This window comes from Dipteris shenzhenensis, chromosome 29 (genome assembly GCF_047967505.1).
Source record: "Dipteris shenzhenensis isolate YYH24624 ecotype China chromosome 29, Dip_SZ_1.0, whole genome shotgun sequence".
Taxonomy (NCBI): Eukaryota; Viridiplantae; Streptophyta; class Polypodiopsida; order Gleicheniales; family Dipteridaceae; genus Dipteris; species Dipteris shenzhenensis.
In genome coordinates, this window is record NC_141624.1 from 19594192 (window position 1) to 19606605 (window position 12414).

A 12414-nucleotide genomic window follows, 5' to 3' on the forward strand; every position below is an offset into this window, starting at 1 on the left:
TGAAGCAAAGAAGAAAGAGACTGCTGAGGCAAAATAATCAATAGTATTTTGCACTTATCACTTGCTTTTGGTAGAAGAGATAGGTTAAAAATCATTCAAATAGTGATGAATGACAAACGTAGTATGAAATGTCTTGGCAACTAACATGTCAATAATTTCATAGTTCTATCGGCATTAAAGAGGTCCTTACAAGAACTAAAGAATCCCAAATCAGACAGAGAACTCTTTGTGAAGTAAAGCATACAAACCATGGTAGTGGCATCATTAAAAGAGGGTGAAATTCCTATTCTAAGAGCTTTGAGAGTGTCGAACATAGACCCTAGGAATTTATACTCACCACTTAATAGGTTTTCAAATGATGAGGATGGAAGAAACTTGTCTTTCAATCTTTGCAAACAAAAATCTCATAATGATGTGTTGAGCTTTGAAGTAAGGAAACTTGTCGTCAAATTTTGGACAAAACAAACAAGGGTGACACTAGATATTTGTCGTCATTGAATTGCAAAAAATGAATATGAGAAGCACCCAATACATTTCCTTGATGATCCCCAGGTAAGATCAATTTCTATATGTATTGTTTGCTGTGAGTTGTGGCAATGTGCTCTATAGCAGTTTTTAATATGCTTCATGAGAAGAAATGATGCATTAATGTCTTATATGGACAACATATATATAGGTCTGCTACATAGCAATAAAGTGGGTTATAAAAAAATAATTCATAAACTGCACAATCTACCACATAGCATGCATAGTGTGTTGTTTAGCATACTAGGGCACTATACAATTAGTGTACTATTCATAGCACAATCAACGTGAGGCACATAGCAATGAGTATACATGGCATGCTATATGCCAAACATTATGCTATATGGTATACTTAGTGATGAGCTGAATAGCATAAACCATGTGCTATGTAGCTTGCATAGTGTGCCCCATATACATATAATCAAAGAGTGTGCTATATAAAAGATTCAATGGGCTAAAGAGCACAAATAGTGTGCTAGGTAGCATATTCAATAGCTTGAATAGCACAAATAATGTGCTATAGAGCATAGACATTGTGCGATGTCTATGTGTAATGAAATTGTCTACTTTAGCTGATTTTGTGGTTTAAATAGCACAAATAATGTGCTATATGGCATACATAGTTCCACATCTATGTGTACACTCAAATTGTGTGCTACATAGCATATTCTGTGGGGTATATAGCACATACAATGTGCTATATATTTGACTTGGTGTGCCACAACTATGTATACTAAAACTGTGTGCTATATAGTTGATTCCATGGTTTGAATAGCTCACTGTTTGAGCTATATAGCATGCAAAGTTCCACATATTTGTCTATGTGCTACATATCATATTCTATGGGCTCTATATAGCACACACAATTTTCTATATAGCATACTTAGTGTGCCACGACTTGTAGAAGAGTGTGGGGTAGAAGAGATGCATCATGGCACAAAGAGTGAGAGCACAAGTGAGGCAAAATCCATGTATTAGAATGAAGGAATGACCTCCATTTTATAGAAAGAGAGGATGGTGTAGGCACCTCCCATGTGGGGGCCTTCGGCTTACATCATCACTTAGGTCACACACTAGACACATCATAGCACTAGATGTTGAGAGTTCACGCTCAACATCATGTGATCACGTGTGCATAGCACCATCATGTGATCATATGTGCATAGCACTAACCCAATATAGAGTGCTATAAAGGAAAGGGTTAGATCCCCTAACCCTAACCCTAAATGGGTTTGTATATATTCTATTTTTTCAACTAAATCTAGTGTATAGTTAGTCATTTGTGGTGTGCTCTCTAGCTATTCCCTCTCTCCTCATCATGTGATCACGTGTGCATAGCACCATCATGTGATCATATGTGCATAGCACTAACCCAATAGAGTGCTATAAAGGAAAGGGTTAGATCCCCTAACCCTAACCCTAAATGGGTTTGTATATATTCTATTTTTTCAACTAAATCTAGTGTATCGTTAGTCATTTATGGTGTGCTCTCTAGTGGGGACGAGCATTTTCTGAGCGAAATCTTCCGAGCGTCCGAGCGAAGGAAAAAAAAAGCTTCCAACTATGCATAAATATGGCAAAAATCGATCAGAAGAAAACATAGTTTCACTTAGAAATATGCAAAGTATTATCGCAATGCCTATTTTATACAAAAATCTTTAGGTGAATCTGTAGGAATGGTGAGAGCATAATGGGATGGCTTTTGAAGAAACCCACATGTAGAGTAGACTTCTCTATGAAAATTCCCTTATGATCCTTCTTACAACTTTTACTTAATAGGGGGTGACATTGAAAACCCTCTCTCAACCTATCTTCATGAAAGAGTTTCTTCAAAGAAAACTCATTGAAGCAAGCCATCCAGGTAGTTTCGCCAGCGAAACCCCTTTGAAGCAAGTCTCCCAAGGTAGTTTCGCTGGCGAAACTACCTTGGACAGCACTTTTAAAAGTGACATAACTTTCATATCCAATGTCCAAATATAGTCATTCAACCACTCAAATTGATCGGAACACCCCATTTGAGCACATCTATGGAGTTATATTTTGAAAAATCTTTCATATATAGTATTAAATATTACATGTATTTTATGAGAGTGATATATAAGCCTAAGTTAATACTTATTTATAGTAATTTAAACTTCTTTAGAAACATGTCCATAAATATGCTATAAAAACACTAAAAAGATATTGCCATATGATATAAATGTGTTAATAAATAATTATATATGCATAGTATTATTACATTGAGAGTGATTATGAGGAATGTTTCTTAAAGGAATCAACACTTTTTTAAGGTAATAACAGGGATACAAAGGGATGTCTCTAAATAAGAAAATTATGTTGTGTAAAAATGAATGAGTGACTAGTCTGTATATTTTTATGATAAAGGGATCTAGTTCTAGTGAAAATAAAAGTGTGAAAACCATGTTTCCTAAAGAAAAACATTTTTAAAAATCTCTTGAAAAACACGCTCGGATAAACCTGCTCATAGGTTTTTGCTCGTAAAATTGACGCATCCGCTCTCTAGCTATGCCCTCTCTCCTCATGTCCACTCTTCTCCTCTCCCCTCTTCATATTTTGGCATGGTATTAGAGCATGGTTCTGCCTTCCGCTGAGGCACCATCCTTCTTGTGAGAGAGAGATTGAGTGATCGAGAGATTTGAGAGATCAAGAGTTCTTTCACTTTTGATGAGTGATAGAATTTTCATCCATATTTTCGTTCATTGCTTGACTGCTTATGATAGTTTCTTGTTTGTGAGGGAGAGAGAGACTTATGCTCATGAGATTTCTGTGAATCTCATTCAATTTTGTTCAGTTTTGATTTATGAGCTTCTTGAGTTGAGAGAGAGTTTCTAATTCAGTTTGCCATTTGAGAAAGCTTGGCTTGTAAGACAAGGCCATCAACAAGCCCTTTGTAGTCAATGAAGAAGAAGGAACAGTCGATTTCGTTGGCTTTATTGAAGCTGTTTCCTTGTAGTCATAGCAGCTTTGTTCATCTGGAGCTGAGGGCTGGTCATTGGACCATCTCGACATATATCCACGACTGCCACAGCACAAAGGCGACCTTGAGCTTCCAGCCAAAAGATCTGACGGGGCAGAATACAAGTGAAGCTCTACACAGCCTCACAGCTTCTACAACCTTCAACTTTCAGCTCTTCCCAGTGAGCACATTCAAGCTACAGCTGCAGGGGGAGGTAGAACTACAGGTGCTGCATCATGGTACTCCTACGTTGATTGCAGCTACCCTCCAAGCCTTGAACTTCAACGTCACCAGCCCATCTAAAGCTCCAAGCAATGCACATAGCAAGGTCCATCGCATGCCTGCTCCAATAGCAAAGCTTGCACAGCCAAGGCTTCATAGCACATCGACTCCCACAACGCCCTCCATCAGCTCTTCATGCCCGCTCTACAATGACCTCCTACATCACCTCCAGTGCAATATAGAGAGTACACAGCCTCGCTCTAGCCAAAGGCCGTCTCCTAGTAGATTTAGAGCCTCCTCCAAAGGAGCAGATGAGCACTGTCCTTCTATAGCCACACAATCCTCGACTCCAAACGATCTCAAGCAGCTCCAAAGGCTCCTCTACCGTAGCTCTATAGAATGACTGCTCACTGCTCCAAATGCCTTCTACGATCGACCGCCCGCTCTAAATGACTCCCTACAGCCAACGAAGCTCAAAGTCATCTCCCTGCGCCTCCACTACCTCGTCGTCCTCCTGTGCAGTGGTCATTTGCACCACCCTCTGTTGCTCATCATGCTCTACAGAGCTTCTCTGCAATAGTCTCTGCAAGGTCCTCTGCCATGTGGCAGAGCTACCACACACCTCAGTGTGATTGCAGTTGTGCCACGTGGCACAACTTATCTACATGCCACATCAACAGTCCCATGAGGCTACCACATCATCGCCTTATCCACAATGCCACATCACTTGGACATGTCAGCAAGGTCCATGTCATCATTGCCACCTCAGTAGGCCATGTCATCTGGCCAAATCAGCCTGCCAGCTCGTTAACCACATCATCAGTGACACGTCAATTGCCACATCAACTACCATGTCACCCCTACCAACTCAACTACCATGTCATTTATGCCATGTCATCTGCCACATCATTTGTGCCACATCATCATGCCCAATCAGTTGCCACCTCATCAGTGCCACATGGCACACTGATCCTTGCAGGCATAGTCCCTTGCCATGCACACTATGAGCACACTACATGTGACTACTCCTGCCACCTCAGCACAGGGCTCCACATGCACACCTCTTGCTAGGCATACTGCCACATCATCACTACATGTGACCCATAGTGACACATTATCGTTGAGCACCATTTGCACTCCTTTTGCCCCTCCACCTAGATCAAGTCGTATCTCTTGATCTAGGAAGAATTTGAGGGCGCCCCAAAAAGGAAAGTCGCTCGTTTTTTTGTGCTCTACGTGCTTGCTGCATCATGCACACATTTTGGTGCAAGTTACACTCACCTTTGAGCCTTGCCAACAAAACCACTTCCTACACGTACATTCGCCTCTACATCGATGCATCTGACCCAGCACTTAAAAAGAACAAAAGAAAAGGAATTATTTGTTGTTCTTTCATTAATCGACGGTTGGTATAGATTTAGATTAGAGTAGAATAGATTGCCATAGAGGGGACACTTTGAATTTCCCCAAGTTTCCAATCTAAGCCATGCCCAAAACTCCCGACTAGTACTTACTCGGAGTCAATCCATATGCTCACACACGATTTCACATCATTACATTACTTGAAACCTTACGTTCATCAGTTCAACGAGCAGACTTCAGAGAGTTCAAAGGTATTACAGATTGTTTCAGTGGGCAGATAGCACCAGATTTGATTTCACACACACATGCCACCATTGTAAAACCTATTCAGCTATCTTATGACATTGTGCACATCATTTCAACCTTGTAAAGCCTCTTGGATATTCTCGGCATCATTTGCCACAAGCCTTGTAACACAGATTGGATTTCATACATTGCAGTCCTATCTTCATCAGACAGTTCAGATTTCACTTGGCATAGTCAGTGTTTTTTTTGCAGTTGATTCATACAGAGATTTTCACGACACTTTGAGTACATCTCTTGCACCATGTCTATGACTAGCAACCTCAATTTGGAGGCATCTACTAAGTTAGACAACTACAATTATGGTACATGGAAATACTGAATGGAGACCAATCTTGTACTTTAGGATAAATGGGTGTATGTCGATGGATCTACACCTAGACCATTGGATGATCCAACCAGTGGTAGCTCTACTCCACCTGTTGTCATAGCACCAGTAGCAGGATCTACAACAAGATCTACAGCTACACAAACAGTTTTCGCACCAGTAGCAGATCCTACCATTGCCTGAGCTCAAGCAGAATGGGATAAGAAAGACAAGTACACCTATCATCTAATCAAGCAGAATGTGCAAGATGTCATGCTAGGACAACTCAACATAGTCAAGACATCAAAAGAAGCATGGGATATGTTTGCAGATCTCTACGAGTCCAAGAACACTTCTAGGATTCTCACACTGAGAAACCATATTAACAAGAGTTTTCGCAACAGCAGCAAAACCGGTCATGCTTATGTACTCTGGATAAAAGACTACAACAAGCAACTCGCAGCAGTAGGAGAGACTATGAACCCCGTAGAAATTGTTCAAGTAATCCTAAATGGACTAGGAGAGGGATACAAGAATCTAGTCCAGAGTATTGCCATCCAACAGTAAATTCCGACATTGGAAGAACTTCAGTCAGTCCTACTTGGTGAAGAACTCAGGATGCAAGCCATTCAAGCACGAAAAAGCATCAATAATGGTTCACAAAGATGAAAACATTAGAAGGACCAAAGCATATTATCTACACTGTAGATAACACACTAAATCTAGTTCAAGGAAAAGGCATTTTCCCAAGGAGCAATTTCACTCGTACAAAAGGATTGGTGAAATATGTACTCTATATTCCAAAGCTTAGCAAGAACCTTTTGTCAGTTGGGCAAATGACCAAACACAACTATTAAGTCATCTTCGATGGATATGGATGCATAATTAGGGATAAATCCAGAGGATATCAACTAGTAGGAAAAGAATTCAGGCAAGATGCTAGCTTTAGTACCAAAATTAAATGTCATATTAGCTCAATAGTAACCGATGCTACTTTCCACAGTACAACATAAGAGATATGGTCATGTCAATTTCAAAAGCTTAATGCAATTGAGAAACTAGATTATGGCACTTGGAATTCCTAAACTACAATTTTTTTTAAAAGTTTGCGAAGCATGTTGCTTTAGTACAAAAGAGAACAAATTTTGGTAGAAGCACCTCTCGAGCAAGAGGTATTATTGATTTGATACATACCGATGTATGGGGTTATGCACAGATCTGTAGCATTTATGGTTCAATGTACTACTTGAATTTCATCAACAACTACAGTAGATATTGACAAGTAAAAATGTCAAATTGAAATATGGTAGAAACCTAGACGTATTAGGATGAGCTTTCTTACCAAGGGTTGGGAATGAGTTTCATGGATAGGAGATGGGTACCAAGATGGCCAAGTTGTTCCCATGGTTTGGATGAGTTTTTTGTTGATAGAACATCCATCAAAACACCTCATGGGACAAATGAGCAACTCATTTTTCCTCATTTAAGAAAGGAGTATAGCTACCCTAGATGGAGTGGAGAGATGGACGGCTACCTTAACAGGGGAAATTTGAAAGGATACTATGGCCCCCTCACCCTGCATAACCCCCAAGCCATCCATAAGGAAAGGGAGCTCAAGGACAAGGTAGCCAAGATAAAACATCAAGCCATCAAAGAAGCCAAGGCACATAATGCCAAAATTAGATGACGTCAACAAGTGGCCATGTTTAATGCAACACTCGAACATCAAGGACTAACTGATGAGCTAACAGTAGATCCAACTAGGTTGAATGTCCAATTGTAAAGCCCTAGCTTACACATCCAAGCACTCGTGGATTTGGTACTAATCCATAACTTCATCTCTCGTGAAGTATGGGAAGCACTGCAGGTACCCCTAAACCTTATTGTGGCCCCACCCAAAAATGCCATGAACAACAAGTACAAGAAGCCATCCTCTGTGCACAATGGAAGCACAATGCCACTTCGACAGAAGTCAATGGCCCTGGAAGACCGAAGCAAGGGAAGGGTCTTAGATCCCTTCTTAGTCTGCATCAACACCACCAATCCCATCCAAGAGAAGAGCTCGACGCCACCAATCGCCTCAATTGCAAGGGCCAATTTCACCACTCCACGCACAATAACCTCACAAGCGTTGGGTTGCGACAAAGCTCTTGGAAGCCCAGGGCTACTACCAAGGAGAACGAGCCGCTTGGGTCCAAATACTTCTGATGACACCAAGTACGCGATCCCAACTCACTGGGGTTCAGAAGGTTACTACACAAGAACCTGTGTCAACTCTGGATGCTGTCCCATAAGAACCTACCCTTGAGCCCAGCATGACAAGCAAGGCCCCAAGCCCACAGAGTGTCATGATTCCATGAATAATGTAACTTAATGAGAAGGTCGCTCAAGTCCTTGAGGAAGCAACACAAGAACCAACCCCTAAAAGCAAGGTAGTTACACAAGAACCTTCCTCTGGGCTCGTGCGCATGCCATCAAAGGACACTTTACTCAAGAGAGCATCGGCGGTGTTACCCAAGCATAACCCATCTACCACATTAAGGGTCGTAGTACCCAAGAACCAACCAGGATTATGCACAAACTCAACACATGCTCTACGTGGCTAATGATGTGGTATGTTGCTACTTGGAATTCATCTCCATTGCATTCCACATAATCATCAAGTCTAGGTCTAGGTGAGTCTGTATGATAGACATAACACCCACATGCACCAACAACTCACAAGTCCTTGGTATCCCAATGCACCCACTAACATTCTTGGTCAGCATTAGTTTGAATACGGCCAATACATCTCTTGTGCATTTTCTTCATGTTTTGGATCCTTGCATGTTGACCTCATGAGTCTATGCATCACCTAGTCCATTCACCCCGTTTTTCCCTTCACATGATACCCTTAGCATCAACAGCCCCCTCTTTTTCCTTTTTTCCTTTTTTTCATTTTTTCCTTTTCCCTTCTTTCCTTCTTTACCTTTCTTCCCCCTCCCCTCCCCTCTCTCTGTCTCTCACAAATTTTGACAATTGCTATCCCCACAACCGTCGCCTTTCTGCTATCCCCATGGCCATCACCAATCTGCTATCCCCACAGCATCGCCTTTTTGCTATCCCCACATCCGTCTCCTTTCTCCTATTCCCATAGTCGCCATCTCTCTATTATCCCAATGATCATCGCCTTTCTATTATCCCTACGATGCGTCACCATAGTTCCCATCCCGCTGACCCATCACCATAGCTCCTTTCCCCATGACCGATTGCTTTATGCTATCCCCCTGGCAATAGGGATACCTAAATCTATTAAAGGCCACTCTATTCCCTCGAGATGTCACCTTAGCAAAAAGCACAAAACTCTGTTAAAATTCTACCAAATCTTGCCCAGCCCTCTGCCCTCTTCCAGCATGCATTCCATCCCCCATTGAATGTCCTTAGCCTTGTCCTTCTCCACTGACTCTCTTCTCATGCAAATGCCCTCCTTTTTCTCCATGGACCTTGATAACAAATTCTTCAAAATCAAGATAGAACTCGACCTCCATCCCCCAAATCCACAGCCCATGGGTCCCTCCGAATCCTAGAGTACACCCTCAAGGACAATGTGTTCCAACTAAGGAACTGCAAACAAAGGAGGAAAACTCGATGCAGCAGGCCTCTCAAGAACCATCAATAGAGCGGATGTGACCACCCCCTCATAGACATCCAGGAAGCATACCCCAACTCCCCAGTGATGCAAGGGGAGTACAAGATTATGAGGTCCTAGATGCACTCGCCGCTCAAAGAAGCTTGGTTGCAACAACTCAATGGCTGTGTAATACACTCTAGATATGCCTATGAGTGGCATGATCACACCCTCCACTACCACAACACCAATCCCACAAGGAGCCAGAGGTACAAGCCTCCCTAGCTCTGACAGGGCCTTGGACCCGTTGCGGACCACCTTCCTTGTCACTTGACATGAAGCTACTCTAGAAATTCCTCTAGGCCTACAACTCGAACACCAATGTCGGCATACTTCACGATGCAACAGGCACCCCCCACTTCTACCACCTCAATGTGGACGTGGTGCGTGCTACCTTCGGCCTCCCCATCATTGCAAAAAAGTACTCCCATAAGAAAAAACTGCATGAAGACCTCGGCCAAATCTACACCTATGATTGGAAGAAGAGCAAGGGCCACATCCACTTCTCTGAAATCACAAAGCCAAAGTTGGAGAAAGTGCTCTAGTGGCTGACCCAATTCAAGCATACATACCACACCAATCAATCGTGCTCAACATCCTTGGAAAATTGGCAGTGCCAGAGGTGACCAACTGAGCAGACTACTTCTACACCTAGATGCAAGAAGATGTCAAGAATCATGACGAGGTCCTAGGCAACCCCATGCTATATATGCTAGTGCTCTATGACATGCTGCAACAACAACCACCAATTGGATATGGGCTGGCCGACAAAGCAGCCTCAGGACCTATTCCAGCAAAAGAAGAGGAGACAGTGGCCATACCCAAATGACCAAGGACAAATCTGCGAGTGCCACCCCCTCCAACCATCCATTGACAATCAGCTGCACGCCTAATAAAAAGATCGAATTCTTAAGAAGGTAGCATCATCTCGAGCATTCCCACTCTCTAAGGGCAAGGCCGCCACTGAGGACCCCATCAACATTGAAGACTTCCCTTGGGACGATACTGTACACATTGGCCTCCACCCTAGAGCCCAAGGCACTCAAGCCACCCCCTTTGCTCCCCAAATCTTGGCCTCAACTTCTGCCCAACCTTAGGAGACCACCTCCTTCATCATCGGATCCTCTTCATCCCTATGGGCCAAGTTCACAAAAGCCCTCCAATTTTGCAGCGCACCATAGCACCAGACCCGGGTGACTACAACACCATGTCAGCTGAGCAGCTCTCACAAGCGGATCGAATGGAGCTCCAACTATTGAATGAGATGGCCAAGCTCCTGCAGGTGGTGATCAAAATTTTGCAGAGGAGGCAAGAGCACACCTTTCAACTGTCATCCTTTCTCCTCCAAGCTTAACTCAACATGCACGATAGCCACACACTTATGGTCGCCGCATAAGCTATTAGGAAAACCACCCTCGAGAGAGTGGAGGAATATTGGCGAAGAGTTAGAATTCTCCCTCATTAAGCTCAAGGATGAGCTTTCTACTAGTGAATCCGTTGTCCAAACTCTCATGGACAAGTTGGATAAAGGTTCTACAATCCTAAACCCTTCCTCTATAAGATTATCACAAAGTGGGCCTGTAGTGGATGAGGTTTGTGAAGTCATCCTTGGCTCGCATATATGTGCCTAGGACATCTAAAGTCTCATCAAACACAAAAAATAGATTACGACTATGCATTTTGCGAGATGAAATCATGGATCATAGCTCTAGCTAGAATCCATGGCAAATAGTGGCGAGACTGATGGAGTGAGTAAGTTTTGAGGGTGGTAGTATCTATGGCTCTCTAAATGGGAACGTGAGAATGTAACATAAAAATGGCTCTTACCCCTTAATATATATCAAAACCCTAAAAATTAAAACAAATCATAAAATCTCCAAAATTTTTGAAAAACATTTACCATGAACTCAAAGGAAAAAAGCATAAAAAGAAATAACACGTCAATTTAATTGTCCATCATCTTTTGAAACAAGAACTAGGATTTGGCCAAAAAGTAAATGTTGTACTAGTCAAACACATTGTTAACCGTGGAGGAGGAATGAAATTGGCACTATGCATGTACTTCTCCACATGTTGATTGATCTTTCCACCATTTAAGCTAAAGTTGAAGAAATTTGACATGCCGTCCTCCATGAACAATAGGTGTTCTCGCACAAATCCCTTAGAGTCCATTGCGATATGACATTCACATTCTTGACATCTCCCTCCTCAACATTAATATACAAACTTACCCCACTATTGTCTTCATCATTAGAGTCTAGGGGAGGCCACGAGCCATTTGTTTTCTTCTAGCACCTATACTGAAAAGCTAAATACAACATTTGGAGTGACATATGGTATCTAATAACCACATTGTCTTTACATGCGTGACATTGAAACACATCAACCTTTTGTTCACCTAACCTGGTTCCCCAATAATATTCAAAAGCATTTTCATCTACACACTTGTAGGACCACATAGTTTTTGTTATATGCATATATAAACAAAGAAGCAAAAGCATGCAGAGGCATAAACCAAGATAACCTTGCCCATTTGGATCCAAATGTGAACTTCATGGCCATTTCCACATCCTTTGCAATCTTGTCCTTATAAGATTGCAATGTCCTCGAGTCCACAATGTTGCAATCCATGTCTTGAAGTTGTGGTGGTGCAATGGTTTACAAACAGCCATAGCTTGATGATGTCGTTGGAGTGACGTATGTTGAATTATACCAATACACATTCTTCTTTCGCAACAAGGAAGCCAACTTCTCCCTTGCATGCATTTGCTTACCTAAATCCTCATGAATCGCAGTGAACTTGCCTATGAATGACTCAACTGGTTCCTACTCTTCGAAGTCCAAAGAAAAAACATCTGCCATGAATAAGAGCTCTTAGAAACCAAACACAATACACTTACAATTGAGAAAGGTACATAGATAGAAAGGCTCACAATGTGATGGTATCCTAGATTGATTGAATGATGGAAGCAGCCGCATATATTTTCCCATGGACATGTTACACTTTTGCAAGCCATCCTTTCTTCCCAAACTTGAACTTCAAGATGCGGC